The sequence below is a fragment of the Lolium rigidum genome, chromosome 6 (genome assembly GCF_022539505.1).
Source record: "Lolium rigidum isolate FL_2022 chromosome 6, APGP_CSIRO_Lrig_0.1, whole genome shotgun sequence".
Taxonomy (NCBI): Eukaryota; Viridiplantae; Streptophyta; class Magnoliopsida; order Poales; family Poaceae; genus Lolium; species Lolium rigidum.
The window spans coordinates 237,356,891-237,376,385 of NC_061513.1; positions in this window are offsets into that span (position 1 = coordinate 237,356,891).

Here is a 19,495-nt window from a genome sequence, read left to right on the forward strand (position 1 = left end):
TGGACTATGGGTCCATAGCAGTAGCTAGATGGTCTTCTTCTCCTTATGTGCTTCATTGTCGGATCTTGTGAGCTGCCTAACATGATCAAGATCATCTATCTGTAATTCTATATGTTGTGTTTGTCGGGATCCGATGGATAGAGAATACTATGTTATGTTGATTATCAATCTATTACCTATGTGTTGTTTATGATCTTGCGTGCTCTCCGTTATTAGTAGAGGCTCTGGCCAAGTTTTTACTCTTAACTCCAAGAGGGAGTATTTATGCTCGATAGTGGGTTCATGCCTCCATTAAATCTGGGACAGTGACAGAAAGTTCTAAGGTTGTGGATGTGCTGTTGCCACTAGGAATAAAACATTGATGCTATGTCCGAGGATGTAGTTATTGATTACATTACGCACCATACTTAATGCAATTGTCTCGTTGTTTGCAACTTAATACTCGGAAGGGGTTCGGATGATAACCTGAAGGTGGACTTTTTAGGCATAGATGCATGCTGGATAGCGGTCTATGTACTTTGTCGTAATGCCCAATTAAATCTCACAATACTCATCATATCATGTATGTGCATGGTCATGCCCTCTCTATTTGTCAATTGCTCGACTGTAATTTGTTCACCCAACATGCTATTTATCTTATGGGAGAGACACCTCTAGTGAACTGTGGACCCCGGTCCATTCTTTTACATCGAATACAATCTACTGCAATACTTGTTCTATTGTTCTTTGCAAACAATCATCATCCACACTATACATCTAATCCTTTGTTACAGCAAGCCGGTGAGATTGACAACCTCACTGTTTCTTTGGGGCAAAGTACTTTGGTTGTGTTGTGCAGGTTCCACGTTGGCGCCGGAATCCCTGGTGTTGCGCCGCACTACATCCCGCCGCCATCAACCTTCAACGTGCTTCTTGGCTCCTCCTGGTTCGATAAACCTTGGTTTCTTTCTGAGGGAAAACTTGCTGCTGTACGCATCACACCTTCCTCTTGGGGTTCCCAACGGACGTGTGCTGTACGCGTATCAAGCATATTTTCTGGCGCCGTTGCCGGGGACCTGAAGAAAAGTTACACCACTTAGATCGCTAACTCCCACGGCAACTGCCAGCAAAAGCATATTTTCTGGCGCCGTTGCCGGGGAGATCAAGACACGCTGCAAGGGGAGTCTCCACAATCCAATCTCTTTACTTTGTTTTTGTCTTGCTTTATTTTATTTACTACTTTGTTTGCTGCATTATATCAAAACACAAAAAATTAGTTGCTAGCTTTACTTTATTTACTGTCTTGCACTCTATATCAAAAACACAAAAAAATTTAGTTACTTGCATTTACTTTATCTAGTTTGCTTTATTTACTACTGCTAAAATGAGTAATCCTGAAGTTGAAGTTCGTTCGTTTAAACAACAAGGTGGAGAAAGTTTAAAAGATGCTTGGTATAGAATTAGTGATGCTCATTATAGGTGCACTAAGAAACACTCCACTATTATCCCACTTAGGAACTTTTATGTTGGTATATCTTGTTGGAATAGGTATGTTCTTGATACTCTTTCGGGGGGTAATTTCCTAGGTACTCCTGCTTTAGAAGCTAGTTGCATCATTGAGAGTCTAGTTGGAATACCACCTGTTAATGAAACTAAAATTGAAATCTCTCTTGAAGATGTTATGAAAAAATTGGAAACCATAGAAAAATTTTCCAAGTGTTGAAACTAAATTGGAAATGTTACTTGATAAAACTGATGAACTTGATAAATCCTTAGGAGGAATTGATGAAAGAATTAGTGTCCTAGGAACTTGTGTTGTCCATGATAATCAAATCAATAGGATTGGCGAACTTGAAAAAGCTATGGGAACTTTGGGTTAACTTTTTCTTCTCTTTAGTTTAAGGAGAAAGCTTATGTGGGTAAGGAGCAAAAGTTTATGTATGTTTCTAAAGTGCCTAAACCAAAAAATATTATTATAAGCCTAAAATTGACAAAGCCCTTAGTACCACTACAGATGGGGGAACTTATGATGTTGATACTGCATCTCTTGATAATACTTGATACACACTTTCTGCGCCTAGCTGAAAGGCGTTAAAGAAAAGCGCTTATGGGAGACAACCCATGTTTTTACTACAGTACTTTTATTTTATATTTGAGTCTTGGAAGTTGTTTACTACTGTAGCAACCTCTCCTTATCTTAGTTTTGTGAATTGTTGTGCCAAGTAAAGTCTTTGATAGTAAGGTTCATACTAGATTTGGATTACTCGCGAGAAACAGATTTCTTTGCTGTCACGAATTTCGACCTGCCTCTCTGTAGGTAGCTCATAAAAATATGCCAATTTACGTGCGTGATCCTCAGATATGTACGCAACTTTCATTCAATTTGGGCATTTTCATTTGAGCAAGTCTGGTGCCTCAATAAAATCCGTCTTTACGGACCGTTCTGTTTTGACAGATTCTGTCTTTTATTTCGCATTGCCTCCTTTGCTATGATGGATGAATTTCTTTGTTCCATTAATGTCCAGTAGCTTTATGCAATGTCCAGAAGTGTTAAGAATGATTATGTCACCTCTGAACATGTAAATTTTTATTATGCACTAACCCTCTAATGAGTTGTTTCGAGTTTGGCGTGGAGGAAGTTTTCAAGGATCAAGAGAGGGAGATGATACAATATGATCAAGGAGAGTGAAAGCTCTAAGCTTGGGGATGCCCCGGTGGTTCACCCCTGCATATTTTAAGAAGACTCAAGCGTCTAAGCTTGGGGATGCCCAAGGCATCCCCTTCTTCATCGACAACATTATCGGGTTCCTCCCCGAAACTATATTTTTATTCCATCACATCTTATGTGCTTTGCTTGGAGCGTCGGTTTGTTTTTGTTTTTGTTTTTGTTTGAATAAAATGGATCCTAGCATTCATTGTGTGGGAGAGAGACACGCTCCGCTGTTGCATATGGACAAATATGTCCTTAGGCTTTACTCATAGTATTCATGGCGAAGGTTGAATCTTCTTCGTTAAATTGTTATATGGTTGGAATTGGGAAATGCTACATGTAGTAATTCTAAAATGTATTGAATAATTTGATACTTGGCAATTGTTGTGCTCATGTTTAAGCTCTTGCATCATATACTTTGCACCTATTAATGAAGAAACACGAAGAGCTTGCTAAAATTTGGTTTGCATATTTGGTCTCTCTAAAGTCTAGATAATTTCTAGTATTGAGTTTTGAACAACAAGGAAGACGGTGTAGAGTCTTATAATGTTTACAATATGTCTTTTATGTGAGTTTTGCTGCACCGGTTCATCCTTGTGTTTGTTTCAAATAACCTTGCTACCCTAAACCTTGTATCGAGAGGGAATACTTCTCATGCATCCAAAATCCTTGAGCCAACCACTATGCCACTTGTGTCCACCATACCTACCTACTACATGGTATTTCTCCGCCATTCCAAAGTAAATTGCTTGAGTGCTACCTTTAAATTTCCATCATTCGCCTTTGCAATATATAGCTCATGGGACAAATAGCCTTAAAAACTATTGTGGTATTGAATATGTACTTATGCACTTTATCTCTTATTAAGTTGTTTGTTGTGCGATAACCATGTTCCTGGGGACGCCATCAACTACTCTTTGTTGAATATCATGTGAGTTGCTATGCATGTCCGTCTTGTCTGAAATAAGGGAGATTTACCACTCATTTAATGGTTAGAGCATGCATATTGTTAGAGAAGAACATTGGGCCGCTAACTAAAGCCATGAATCATGGTGGAAGTTTCAGTTTTGGACATACATCCTCAATCTCATATGAGAACATTAATTGTTGCTACATGCTTATGCATTCAAGAGGAGTCCATTATCTGTTGTCTATGTTGTCCCGGTATGGATGTCTAAGTTGAGAATAATCAAAAGCGAGAAATCCAATGCGAACTTTCTCCTTAGACCTTTGTACATGCAGCATAGAGGTACCCCTTTGTGACACTTGGTTAAAACATGTGTATTGCGATGATAATCCTGGTAATCCAAGCTAATTAGGACAAGGTGCGGGCACTATTAGTATACTATGCATGAGGCTTGCAACTTGTAAGATATAATTTACATGATACATATGCTTTATTACTACCGTTGACAAAATTGTTTCATGTTTTCAAAACCAAAGCTCTAGCACAAATATAGCAATCGATGCTTTCCTCTTTGAAGGACCTTTCTTTTACTTTTATGTTGAGCCAGTTCACCTATTTCTTTCCACCTCAAGAAGCAAACACTTGTGTGAACTGTGCATTGATTCCTACATACTTGCATATTGCACTTGTTATATTACTTTGCATTGACAACTATCCATGAGATATACATGTTATAAGTTGAAAGCAACCGCTGAAACTTAATCTTCCTTTGTGTTGCTTCAATACCTTTACTTTGATTTATTGCTTTATGAGTTAACTCTTATGCAAGACTTATTGATGCTTGTCTTGAAAGTACTATTCATGAAAAGTCTTTGCTTTATGATTCATTTGTTTACTCATGTCATTACCATTGTTTTGATCGCTGCATTCATTACATATGCCTACAATAGTATGATCAAGGTTATGATGGCATGTCACTCCGAAATTATCTTTGTTATCGTTTACCTGCTCGGGACGAGCGAGAACTAAGCTTGGGGATGCTGATACGTCTCCGACGTATCGATAATTTCTTATGTTCCATGCCACATTATTGATGATATCTACATGTTTTATGCATACTTTATGTCATATTTATGCATTTTCCGGCACTAACCTATTAACGAGATGCCGAAGAGCCGATTCTTGTTTTACGCTGTTTTTGGTTTCAGAAATCCTAGTAAGGAAATATTCTCGGAATTGGACGAAATCAACGCCCAGGGTCCTATTTTTGCACGAAGCTTCCAGAAGACCGAGGGATAGACGAAGTGGGGCCACGAGGTGGCGACACACCAGGGCGGCGCGACCCAAGCCCTGGCCGCGCCGACCTGTTGTGTGGGCCCCTCGTGACGCCTCCTGACCTGCCCTTCCGCCTACTTAAAGCCTCCGTCGCGAAACCCCCAATACCGAGAGCCACGATACGGAAAACCTTCCAGAGACGCCGCCGCCGCCAATCCCATCTCGGGGTATTCAGGAGATCGCCTCCGGCACCCTGCCGGAGAGGGAAATCATCTCCCGGAGGACTCTTCACCGCCATGGTCGCCTCCGGAGTGATGAGTGAGTAGTTCACCCCTGGACTATGGGTCCATAGCAGTAGCTAGATGGTCGTCTTCTCCTTATGTGCTTCATTGTCGGATCTTGTGAGCTGCCTAACATGACCAAGATCATCTATCTGTAATTCTATATGTTGTGTTTGTCGGGATCCGATGGATAGAGAATACTATGTTATGTTGATTATCAATCTATTACCTATGTGTTGTTTATGATCTTGCATGCTCTCCGTTATTAGTAGAGGCTCTGGCCAAGTTTTTACTCTTAACTCCAAGAGGGAGTATTTATGCTCGATAGTGGGTTCATGCCTCCATTAAATCTGGGACGAGTGACGGAAAGTTCTAAGGTTGTGGATGTCGTTGTTGCCACTAGGGATAAAACATTGATGCTATGTCCGAGGATGTAGTTATTGATTACATTACGCACCATACTTAATGCAATTGTCTCGTTGTTTGCAACTTAATACTGGAAGGGGTTCGGATGATAACCTCGAAGGTGGACTTTTTAGGCATAGATGCATGCTTGGATAGCGGTCTATGTACTTTGTCGTAATGCCCAATTAAATCTCACAATACTCATCATATCATGTATGTGCATGGTCATGCCCTCTCTATTTGTCAATTGCTCGACTATAATTTGTTCACCCAACATGCTATTTATCTTATGGGAGAGACACCTCTAGTGAACTGTGGATCCCGGTCCATTCTTTTACATCGAATACAATCTACTGCAATACTTGTTCTACTGTTTTCTGCAAACAATCATCATCCACACTATACATCTAATCCTTTGTTACAGCAAGCCGGTGAGATTGACAACCTCACTGTTTCGTTAGGCAAAGTACTTTGGTTGTGTTGTGCAGGTTCCACGTTGGCGCCGGAATCCCTGGTGTTGCGCCGCACTACATCCCGCCGCCATCAACCTTCAACGTGCTTCTTGGCTCCTCCTGGTTCGATAAACCTTGATTTCTTTCTGAGGGAAAACTTGCTGCTGTACGCATCACACCTTCCTCTTGGGGTTCCCAACGGACGCGTGCTGTACGCGTATCACCCCCCTGCTGGCCCCCTTCGACTCCCCTCTGGACTCTGTCTTCGTTACGGAAAAATATTGACTTCGGCTTTTGTTTCGTTCAATTTCGAGAATATTTCCTGTACAACGTTTCTGAAATACAAAAACAGCAGAAAACAGGGAACTGGCACTGTGGCATCTTGTTAATAGGTTAGTGCCGAAAATCATATAAAAGTGCAACGAAGCATGAGCAAAACATATATAAATTGGTGTAAAACAAGCTTGGAGCATCAAAAAGTATAGATACGTTTGAGACGTATCACTCCTCGTGGGTTCGACAATCAAATACTTATCGAATTGTACTACAGTGATCCCCTGCGCTTGGGGGTTATCACTTCTTCACCGCCTCCTCCTTAACCCAATGCTTCCTCTCTTCCCTCTTCTCACTTGACACCTCCTAGTCGGCTAAGAGGGTTTTGATTGTCTCCATGACCGCTTGCAAGGAGGCATCGCGCTTGGCCTCCGCCTTGGAGCTTGTTCGCCCCTCGGCCTCTTTGATGCACTTGCCTCTCTTTGGGAGGCACCATCGACATCGATGATACTGGATTTCCCAGCCTTTGTGTTAGCGTCATAGGATGCATAGAGCTTTTGCCACTAGGGACTATCTTTGACTAACAATGGACCATGTTGAAGCTCTTCATCTTGTTGGTGACCTTGAAGTGGCTCAAAGATTGGGTCATCAAGTCGGCAACACCAAGGCCACCAACCTTTCACTTCTTCGTCGTGTCGTAAGCGATGTTGAACTTGGTGCATTGCTCGTGGATAAACTCCCAACTTTTTGCGAGAGAGGCCTCAACCCAATCACTCACAAATGGTTGTGATAGAGAGAAACAAAGCGGATCAGAGGGAAATATGGATGCACTAGACGGGGAGGGCGTGACGACTAGTGTGGTCTTGGGCAAGGCGAAGGGCATCATGGTGTCCATGTGCTCGGGTGGGTCACGGGGCGCGGGTGGAGGCTCGAAGAGGAGTGGAGAGGGAGAAGTGTGGCTGCATGGCGGACCCGGGGCAGACAAATACTCCAGCCTCGCAGGCACATGGATTGTTCAGGGCGATTGCAAACAGGCTAGGTTTTCTCCCAAATTGACGAGTACGTGAGACGTGTTCTATTTGCGCTCGACTGCTATGCCTCTCTTTTAGTTTGCACGGACACCGGCGGACACAAAGTATCCGTTTGCGGTGGCCGTTGACGATGGCCTAACATGTTCCTTTCTATAACCCAATCCATTTGTGTCTGAGTTAAAAATCTTTCGCTTCATACCGACGAGAGTTGGCCCCCTCGCAGAGTAAAATACATGGCGGGTACCTAAACTCGGCAGCTTTGCCCGCCCCCATCACCGTACATAGAAATACACATTCTACGGTCACTAAATACGGCTGAGAGTCCTATTGACGGTCATTGGTGAGTGTACAACGATGTATCTGCTGATGTGGCGTCTAATTGGCCCCACCTGTTAGCTACTGCCTTTTATAGAAGGGTTATTCAGAACCATAAAAACTAAAAAGGGCTAAAACAGAAAAGTTATAAAGGGATAAGGTTGCCTCCTGTCAAGGCCCTTGTCTTGTCCGGCGACGTGCGCCCGACCGCCAGCGTCCCCTCCACCGCGCCCGACTCCGGCCACATCCTCCACGGTGGCGGCAGTACGCCATATCGGTGGTCGAAGCACGCCCAGGGAGCAGCGCGCCGTGCGGTGCAGGAGTTGGGGCTGGCGACACCAGGAGTGTGCTCTCCCGTGCGAGCTCGTGAAACCCAAGCCCGGCCGCGCATCTCCCCGCTACTCCGAGTCTTCCCTAGCTTCTCCGCTGGCCGAGCTCCGCCACAAAATCGACGGAATCGAGGTCGTCTTCCCCACGGCCGGCCCCAAATCGATGGAATCGGGGGCCCAAATCGACGAAATCGAGGTAATCTTCCCCACGGCCGGCCGAGCTCCGCCACGGACTGTGCCATCTTTCCTGACCATGTCGCGAGGAAGGCGATGGGAGACGGAGGTGCGGCACCGGGCAGTCGTGCCGGCCAGGAGGTGGCCGGAGTGGAGGCGGGGGCCATCAGGGCGGTGGGGCTGGAGGTGGAGACAGGTGGTGGGACCCATGCTGGAGAAAGAGAGGGTGTGTTGCAAAAATAAATCATTTTGATAGGTATGGGGAGAAGTTGTTGCTGTTTTTAAAATAATAATTTGGGGTTTTTTTGTAAAATCAACTGCATAAATGGGCCTAGTTTTTGTCTAACAGCAGGGCCGGTTTCTTGCCACATCAGCAAATACGTTGAGCTATGATGCATAGTGATGGTCGAGGCCTTGACGGGCCTATAAGCCGTATTTAGTTACCGTAGAATTTGTATTTCTATGTACATGATGAGGTGGGCAAGGGTGTCTAAGTTTAGTGACGCAGTCATGTAGCATGAAAAGGGAATTCATGACTAGATTTGCGGAAGAGGTTTGGAAGGAGCGTAGCACCGTGGGAAAGCAGGAGCCAGGAGGCCAGATTGGTACCGTAATGATATTTTTGTGGTACATGAGGGTTGTTTCTGAAACACTTCAAACCGCCTCGGGGAACGGGATGAAAACTGAGCACATTTTCCGTTCCAAGCTCTCTCTAGCTCTGACGCTGAGAAGCACCTTTTGAAGCACAGCAATTCTCGACGGAAAAGAACCCCAGTAGCAAAACAAATAAATAATAATGCGTGGCCGCACAATTCCGTAGGCCCCGTCGCAGACTCGCAGTAAGGGGAAGGGGAAGAGAAACAGGAGGCGGCGGCGGCGGCGGCGTGAGGGAGACGCCGCGAGAACAAGCCCGAACCAGGAGAGGAGGAGGAGGAGGAGGAGGAGGAGGAGGAGGAGGAGGAGGGGGGAGAAGGGGAGTTGGAGGCGGCAGCGGCGGCGGCTGGTTGAACAGGGCTCCATATCCGTCAGTTGAAGGGCGTGAAGCGATTGGCGAGCTCCGGCACCGAAAGAGAGGGGAGCGGGGACGGGAGGACGTGTGCGTGGAGGACGAGAAGGGCTGACGAAGCAGCGGCTGATCGAGGAGGTGGTGTGCGTGGAAGCGGAAGAGAAGGAGGGAGGACGCGCTTGGAGAAGGGCGGATTGGACGGGTTGAAAGAAGGTGTTCGATTGAGGAAGGCCGTCGGCAAAATGATTCCCCGTACCAATCCGCCACGTTTGAGGCAAGAACCACCGGTAAGAATCTTCGCCGCAGCACCGGTGCAATCTAGTACATGCGTATCAACAATGTGGGGTTGTGCGGATGGTCGGAGGCTGGGTACGGCGGCGGCGCCGCAAGAACGGGCCGACGCGGTGGCCGCGCGCCAGCGGTGTACGCGAGGAAGCACGGCACGAGTAACACACGGCCGCGCGCCAGCTCCGGCGGTGTCCAGGGCCAGGGAGGATGCTGGGTTCGGTGGCGCCGCCGCGCGAAAATGCCGACGCGGTGGAAGCACCTGGAATCTTGGAGTTCGGCATGTCCATCAACGCCGCGCGCCTGCTAGTAGATGTCGTCCTAGTCAGGAACACTGTCTTGTACAACATCTGGATCGTGGTAGAAAGCGGTGTAGGTGAGGAAGCGCCGCAAGTTATACACGGCCGCGCCAGCTCCGGCATTGGCCAGGCCACTGGTGCACGGCTGCACGCGGTCTCTCAGGAGCTAAGGGCCAGGTCGGGGACACAGGCTCATCACCGCAGGAAGCATGCCGCCGATGAGCACTTGGAGGTTGAGAAAACGGTTCCTGACAAAATATAGCGCAAGTCCTTCTAGTTGTGTTCATGTATGGTTGTGTTATGCTGCCAATGGAGAGCCTAGGAACCGCCATTAATTGTGTTGTCCAGTTCCACATTCCGGCCGGAGACTACTCTTCTAACTAAGTTTATGTTTATGCCATGAAGTTCAAAATTGGTGGGTGGGTGTGCAATGCAATGCTGTGCGTGTCAGCCTAGAGTTACCATTTGGAATACAGTGATCAACTGTTAAATAACTGCCATCTCATAATATGCTGTTTGCTTCTTCAATTAGTTGCATTGTTTGTGCTGTATGCCTTCTAAGTTCTCAGCATGTTTTCTAAACACACAAGTATTTTCATTTGCGGAATCTAAATATGCAACTACGAGTTGCCATTCCAGTAGATTGTCCTATCCAACCTCATTGTCACTTAAATTACTCACTTGTATTACTTGTAATTTTATTTGATGTTGTTAGTAGTTTCAAAATTGTGGAATTTCACTATGTAGAAATAAAGATATATTGGAGCTAGTATATAAATATTATCTTGCAACAGTATACATATATAGTTGAAGTAACATTGTTAGAGTAATTGTTTTCATTTGGGATGACTTGCACACACTTGATAAGTATTTTCTCCGCCGCAGAATTATACTATTTTGGACCTGAATGGAGATTATCCAGATATACATGCTTCTTGGAGGAAATGCATGATAGATTTCCGACACTGGTGCTACAACAATTCAGAGAACCGGTATGATTACGGAGGTACAGATAAGAGATCCTGTGAAGCGCCAGGTTCAGGGCATTTTTGTATTTTCACAACCTACAAAGATAAATGGATGTGTTCTATTGTGGATGGAGCAACATTATATATGCATGGCCACATTACAAGAAGCGTGGGTCCTAGTGAGGAACGCCGGATTTGCGAGAACAAACAGGCCGATGGGAAAGAACACCTCATCGAAGATTCAGAGTTCATGGAGTGGAATGGATCTTACGTCAAGGAGCCTCTTCCTGTAGGAGCAGGAGCACTGATATCAAGTTTCACTCCCCTATATAAGCGTGCCGAAGGAGAGAAGATACCTATGAAAGTTTTACGAAGGGCTGGCCAAGTCTATTTTCTGCACTTCCCTGAAGCAGGGCGATTCGACTCTCTGTGCCTGGATAAAATTGACAAGGACTTCGTAGCTGGGGGCGTTGTTCAGGTTACAGACATTGAAAGACACCAGAACTGGTCAGCTGATTGCAAGGAAATTCGCGCAGAAATTGGTAGACCTGTACCCCGAACAGATAAACAAATTGAAAACAGAGGCAAAGTTCAACTGATGATTAAAGACATCCGAGTGATGCATAAGCCTGGTGTGCGTGATTGTGTTTTCAAACTACAGAATATGCCTTTTCAGTTAGATAAAAACGGCCGTGTTCAAGATCCTCTGGAAGTTGGAGAAGGAGGGGGAGGAGGAGGGGATGGTGGAAGAGGAGCTGGAAGAGGTGGGAGAGAGAGAGGAGATAGAGGAGGGGGTAGGGCAAGACGAAGGGGGCCTCCAGGGCAAAATGCCGAGCAACAAAATGCAGACGATACTAACCCAGATTTCTTAATTGGAAAGTTCGGCAATTTTGCAAAGGTAATCTTTGTCAGAATATTTGCATATGCTCTTTCAAGTAAATTTAGCAATACAATACAGTGTTGTAGGACATATAAAAATTCCTTGCGCTTGCCAGTAGCTCATTACTTTAAGCTGGTCCAAGGCCTTAAGTTTAAGAAGTAGTTCATTACTTCTTGGAGTTGCATTTGCATACAACAATGAGCTGTGGCCATTCTCATTAATTTGGAACAGTTGTCCTGAACCTGGGAGGTTTATTACTGGATCACTGGTTTATTCATCCCCTTATTCACATGCCGTTACCTTGATCCGTGGAAGAAGGCAGTGTTTTGCTGCTTCCAAAGTCCAAAACCCACCATGTGCCATGAGCATAGGTTTTATTTTAACCATCCATGAGTACAGTCAATATTTCTTTTAACCAAAGGTAATGCCAAGTCCTTCTGGTCTTGTAATGAGATGCTATAGTGCTGGGAGCTGCCATTGTGTTGTCCAGTACCACATTGTGGACTACTATAATTTATTTTATGTTTTAGCTATTCCAGGAGTATATTACCTGAATTTCAAAACTACTGGGAAAGTAATGTTGTCTGGATCAGTTATGCTGTTGTTGTACTAAGTATAGTCCTTTGTTTTCTTGTTTTTGTTTGTGGGATTTCCCTTTGTTCTATACGTGGCTGTTTTACTGATACTTAACTTTGAATTATTTTAATGATGGATACATGTCTATAGCATGTCTACATATGCTGTTCTACGTTGGTGTACCAGCAGGGATCCTGCCAAATTGACTCTACAAAGTTTGCACCAGTTGCATTTTCCATTGAATATTTTGGACTTCTGTTGGTCCACGGATAGCTTGCTTTCTACGATTTTTTTTTTTTTTGCTAGCAGTATTAAATGTATATTGTGCACTATGCTGTTATCTGAATGTCTGCACTTCTGTATTTTTTTCCACTTCTCCAGTTCTGTCTTTTTAGAATTCTACGGAATTTATTTCACTGAATTGTATAAAATGCTTCCATGGCCAGATAAGTAAGTTCCATCTGGAGGTATCAGCTGTCAGTAATCAATTATATGACCTGGCATTGACATCAGACCCAGTTCGAGTATTCAGAAGATTGCTGCTTCAGAAAAGTTGCAGGTTAGTTTTAAATCTTGCACCTTATGGAGATAGTAAGGTGACATCTAGAGAGTTGTTATATCTATTATTTATAGACACCAATTTTGTCATATTCGACCAGGTTTTCTGTAAATATTGAACAAAATATATGGTTTATACATTATATTTGCAGGATAAGGACAACTCCCACACAACTTAATGCAATAGATATAACTCAAGATGAGGATCAGAAACTTACTGAGACACCCCGGACAGAGGTAATTTCCTTATTTTCCGTGCAAAAAAAAAGCTAATTCCCTCTTCATAGGAATTTGGATATATTCAATGATGGGAGAAAACTCTTAATCTTTAATAGGAATCATGTGTACATGATTCTAATTTCATATTCCATTTCTTTTTTGCAGATTCAAGCTTCCTTTAGAATCGAAGAAATCCCACGTGTCCCTCTTACTCCACATGATGAAATGCATGCCAGAATGAGTCATTTTCATTCCATAATGGGGAAAGGTGTGCCCAAGTTCTTAAACAGGGTTGATACTGCACCTAAGAAGCGAGTGCCTTATGTTCAGTTGCCTTATTTGATGATTAGAGATCATAATGGTAATGATACATACATATCCATCCTGGTTTCAACTTGGTTTAGATGTGCAAACATGATCACAACATTGGTATGGATTGCAGGGAATCACAGAGTCACACCAACAAGGGGCGTATGCCTGTTAGCTGGAATGTTGGATGTGAACCTGTGTTCTACACAGACAGAGAATCTGATGTTTGAGGTAAAACAAAAAAAATGCACTGTGTAATGCATACTGCATTGATGTGCAGTGTGCCTCACAATATTTTGCTTATCTGTAGCTATTTATGTGGCGCTGTGTTGATGAACTGTCTGCAAAAGCTGATCAGCATCAGTCCACAAGAAAGGCCCCGGCAAAACACTTTACAGGTACATATAGAAAGATGATATGCTACAGCCTTACATTTTGCACTTCCTCCCTTCGCTTGCTAATTATCAACATGGATGCATTGCATCATTTAAATCTGGACCTGAATATTAATTACAACATAATTTATTCATACTCAAGTGATATGGGACTTGTTTAAAAAAAATGAATTTGATATGGTCAGTTAAGATAGTACCTAATATAATATGGTACTACAACCAATATATTATAATACTGGTTGTAGTAACATCTTATATTATGGACGGATGGAGTACTTCTTTGCACCCTGAATGGTTGGTTCCAACCCTTTTTTATGTGCAGCTTTATCATGTTGTTTTCATTGCCTTCTCGGTAGCTTGATGTGAAATTGGTGAACTGAAGTGCATGCTCTGATCCTCACACGGTTGTCTTGAGTGCAGAGTTGTGGACTCCACTTCCTCAAAGCGAACCGGCAGAAGAATTCAGTGAGAAGAGGGCATGCCAGGGACCTTATCTGTCCACGAACTTAACGGCCGGACTCCTGGCACACTGAGCTGTGAAGTGAAGCTTGACACCAAGAGAGTACGCCCCACAGCTAGAGCGCACTCTCACTCATTCTAACCACATGTGTCGGAGTTGGCCGTTCAGAAACGAAATGATCTTGTATGTTCTGAACCAGTTAAGTCGGATGACTTGTACGGCTGCATGTCTAGATCGCTCATACATGGATATATTGTTTGCGCGGGATGCTGTATGTTTATCTTTGGTACTCGTACACTGGTCGCATTCAGCCAAATGGCAACATTAGAGTTCAGTTGGCCATTTGCTCACATTTGAGAAAAGCATTAAGCATAGTCACAACAATTTGATCATACAGTCTGCAGGCCGATGTTGCTTTCCACTCCGGTGATTCTACAAATTCATTGTACAACGGTGTACTTCTGCAAATTCATGAACATATTTTTGATTGCTTTTTTTCTTTTCAGAAAAGGCATAAAGCCATATATTATCTGAAACTAGCCATTACAAAAAAAAAAACACAAGTACTTGAAAAGTTCAGCACCTCTTCCTTATACATCCCTCGACGGCGAGCCGTGAGCAAAGCTCGATGCCGCCTCTAGGCCTCCGGCGTAGCAAAGTTCGTGTTGGAGAAATCTTGAAAAAACCCAAGCACTTGTATAAGTAGCGGCGGGGAAGTCGTCAAACTAGACCAGAAGATGTCGACGACCATAATCTCGAGAGATCGGCGTCCCGGAGAAGCTAGTACCGACAAAGGCCTTGAGATAATCCTAGCTCTGGACGGAGATGGGGGACTCCAAACTCACAAGTTCCCCAACAAAAGCCATACATGGTTGAGCTTTATGAGACGGAGGTGTAACTTGAGGATACCAATGCGCTGCAACATCATCCCCTCCACTGAACGCCGCCGCCGTAGACCAAACTTTAACACGCCAGACCTAATGCCAAACAATCGACTACAAACTCTAGCCCACTGAATGCTCCTCCATGAAAGAACTCCGATTTGGGGCAGGCCGAAGGGCCTTTATTCCCGGTGCTGCCGATGACCCTACAACGAAGACGAAGAACTCAAATACCCTATGAAAACCAGTCATCCGATCTGAGGCTCCCCACCCTCCAGCCGCCGAAATGGCCGGAGGATGCCAGGAACCAGCGGCGACATCGGCACCGACGGTCGAGGGTTGGTAGATCGCTTTTTTTTTTACCCAGAAGGGTCCCAAGGACCCGATGCTGCATTTATAATGATCGGCAGTTATACAAATTACATAGAGGACCGTCAAGAAAACTAGAGCAATGGCTAAGTCCTCCTCTTTCACAAATAGGACCCTACAACAAAGATGAGAAAAGAAATCAAGTTCATCACCACCGAGCTCGCGTTGAAGCTTCCAATCACGGCCAGCCACTCTGTTGCTTGGAGGACGAGACCACTTCTTGATCGCTTCTTAATCTCCCCTCGGCGAGAGCCCTCGGAAGAAAACGGTTCGCGTGCGTGATTTTTTTTTGATGGTGTATGAAAAGCAATAGAAAATTGGTCAAATCAATCTATCAACTGAGCCAATTGGTACCACAAGTAAAGAATAAATTGAGAAGAAGCAAGGCCGCGATCGGTAGGTTACACTAGTGAAAACAGGTCATGGGGAGCAGAAAATGGGCAAAACCAATACACCGACCAGGTCGGTGGCTACCGGCCACCGCACACCCCTGGTCGGGTATGGGCCAGGCCCATTTATATCTGTTTAGTCTGTAGTTCGTTTTTCCTTTTTTTCTGTTTTCTTTTCTTTTTTCTGTTTTCGGTTTTGTTTATGTTTTCCAGATTCGAAAAGTTTAATTTTTAAAAATTGTTCAAATTGAGAAAATGTTTAAACTCAAAAATATTCAAATCTGAAAACCGTTTAAATCTAAAAAAACGTTAAATCTGAAACCGTTCAAATCTAAAAACAGTTTAAATATGAAAACCGTTCAAATCTGAAAACCGTTCGAACGTGAAAAATGTTCAAATTTTTAAAAAAATGTTCATATTTGAAAATTTTCAAATTTTGAACAAAAAATAAAAAATGTTCAAATTCAAAAATTGTTCAAATTTCGAAAAAAAATCTAAAAAATGTTTCAAATTCGAAAAATGTTTAAATTTTGAAAATATTTAAATTTCAGAAAAAACTAAATTTGAAAATTTCAGATTTTAAAAATCGGTTTTATAAAGAAACAGCTTTTAAAAAACATAAAAAAAATCGAACAGAAAAAACGAAAGAGCAAAAAAAAATAAACTGGAAATATTGGGCCGGCCCAACAACCCGCCTGGGGGGGGGGTGTGCGGCGCCTGGTCCGCGCCGACCAGGTCGGCAGACAGCACCCCCCCAGAAAATGTGCTGATTGGATGGCTGAACTCCTGGCGGGCACGCTGCTAAAAGCAGCTTTGGGCTAGGCCCATTGAATATGCCTGAATCGGCTATTTCCCTGGATGCGGGCAGACTGGGTGTAATCGAGCGCTAGCTAGATGCAATCTTGCACATGCTCTTACTTTCCCTCACCCTCCTTAATCTCCCTCACTTCTACTCACTTCTAACCAAAACAACTATATTTTAAGTTAAAATAAGTTGTACAAGAAAAATATGTGCATCGCCGAGGTGATTCCATTCTAACTATCGATTTCGAGTTTTCTTTGTTGTAAATATCCAATTTTGTGTTCTTGTTTGTAGAATTTTGGTGTTTTACATGTAGGCAGCGTAACCGCCTTGGCCACCGTCGACGACAGCAGCATGGTGGTCTTTTCGTGCACTGGCGTGGTAGTTAACCATAGCTCAACTCGTGAGACTATCATGACACCGGTTTAGAGCCGTATCTTGATTTCTTCTTTTGAAATCAAACTCTCAAGATTTGATGCCAATATCCAAGTTATATATTTTATCTTCACTGCATCCACATTTGAATGCAACACATGGAATAGAATACATATGAAGTATTCCTACATATAAATTTAGTGAAAATATTAGTACATAAGAATTGTCGTTAATTACCAAAAATACACTTAGGAGCAACGTACCCTTATAAATCCACACAAGTATTAATTCCGATTAATATAATTCTACCATGGAGTATAAACATTTATCATGAAAAAAATGATAATAACTATCTTACTGTTGCATCTAGGACATATCTTTCTTCTTTCTTTAATATTAAATTAAAATAGTTGATTGTATCGTGTTACGAACGGGTCAAACATCTCTTCCCCGGGCCCAACATCTCGCTGGAATACCATTGAGGCCGAAGTCCCGTGATGCCGTCAAGGCATCTTCAATTTGGGTTCGACTCGAAAAAGGGAGGAAAAATGTAGATTGCGAGCCCAGGCCTGCTCGTGGGCTCTGTTTCCCAAATTCGTGTTCATCACCATCGATCAATTCCGCCTTCCCGTCCTCACGCAAGGACCGTACGCTCGCGTGCCCTGGACCTTCAGCAGGTGCCAAGGATGGCAATTTTATCCGTACCCGCATGGATCGGGTATGGGTACACTTTTATGCCCATGGGTAGTACCCATACCCTACCCGTTAAGTCATGGATAGGGCACGGGTATAGCTTTATACCCGCGGATATACCCATACCCTGCCCGCTTATTGTGACACGTCTACTTTTATTTACTTATAAGTTGCTACATGAGAATGATACGATCCACTTGACACTGCAGTACCCATATTGTCTTCCTTTGGTTTAACTAAGAGCATCTCCATTCGCGTCTTCCAAATCGTTCTCCAAAGCGATTTAGGGCGCGTCGGACAAAAAAAAGGTTCCCACCCGCGTCCACCAAACCCGATTTTTGTCTGGCGCGGTCCGTTACGATGTCCGGCGCCCCGAGCCCATCCTCGCTACACAGGGGACGCTCCGGGGACGCTGGACACACCGAAAAGCGAGGCGGGGAGTGGCGGGACCGACGCGTCAGCGGCACGGGAAAAAATCGTCCCCCTCTCCCGCCGCGCATTTCTGCCATCCCAAAACATTTGACCTATCCCACCGATTCATTTCTCTCTCCCACCGTCGCTACGCCGTTCCACCCGCCGCCGCTACCCTCTCCCCATCCATGGCGCCGCCGACTGCCCCCAAAAAAATGGCCAAGAAAGCGGCCAAGAAGCCGTCGGGCAATGAGACGAAAGGGGCGAAGGCGCCATTCGCGAAGCCGTGGAAGGCACCGACTCCGAAGAAGAAGCCAGAAGGTTGGACCGATAATCAGTGGCATCAAGACTGTCTATGCCGGAAAATATTGACGGCGGAGCGAAAAGGACGGAGACCGTCGACAGAAGCAATGTCTCCCGGACGCGGGCGGCGCACAACTTCTTCAAAGACCAGATCCTCGACGACATCGAAGCCAAAATGGCGGCGGCCAAGGCGGTGGCCCAGGCAGCGGCAGCAACCCCAACCCCGGAGGAAGAGCCGGCAGACGCGTCTGCGACAGCATCTGCTACTACACATGCGTCGGCCTCTGCCTCGACGTTGGCGATGGAGCATGCACACCGGGTAGATCACGACTAGTTCATCGTGATCGACGGACGTACGTCGACTCAGGATGCGCCGTCGGCGTCGGCGTCGGTGTCGGTGTCGCCCAACCTCAACCCCTTCTTCTAATTTACGTCGGTCTGTAATATGATCGTGCGCCCAGTACTTTGATCGCCGCTACTCTGATCACGATGACTTCGGCGGGAACGATCTCTTTTGAATGCAAACTATTTGAATTTCTCATTGGGGACGGCGTGACGCGACTGGAGAGCGACGTCCCCCAAAACTCATCCACCAAATGCTCAATCCGGCGCCGTTTGGGGGACGGTTTGGGGGACGCGACTGGAGATGCTCTAACCTTCACGTTCTGCACACAAAAAATGCTTGCTATATGTAGACTCGATCCACTGGGATATTCAAAACGGAACCCATGTCTAGATGCACCTGTTATCTGAACCGACACATTCTATCAAGATTGGTGTGGTTATGTATTTGCCCATGTATTCCCTTCCCGTGTCCAAATTATAAACAGCACCTTCGGCCCACCTCTGTGCAACATTAAATGTTCCTACTGCCCGTTGGACTAAACCAGTCAAGACGGAGATATCCATTACCGTTTGTGTCATTCATGGATGCAGTCTTAAAACCAAACTTAAACTATGGATGCAGTCTTAAAACGAGACTTGAACTAGCGCGTTCAGCGAGCACCGTCTTGCTGGCCTCCACGCGCTGCCCCAGCTCGAATAACATTGCCGTGAAACCTGAACGTGAAACCGGAACGTGAAATCGGGTCGGGTTTGACCGGGTCGACCTCTCCTAGACCCATGCCCATTTAACAAACGGGCGAGATTCGTGCCCACGACCCTGCCCATGGGTCTAAGCGCATAC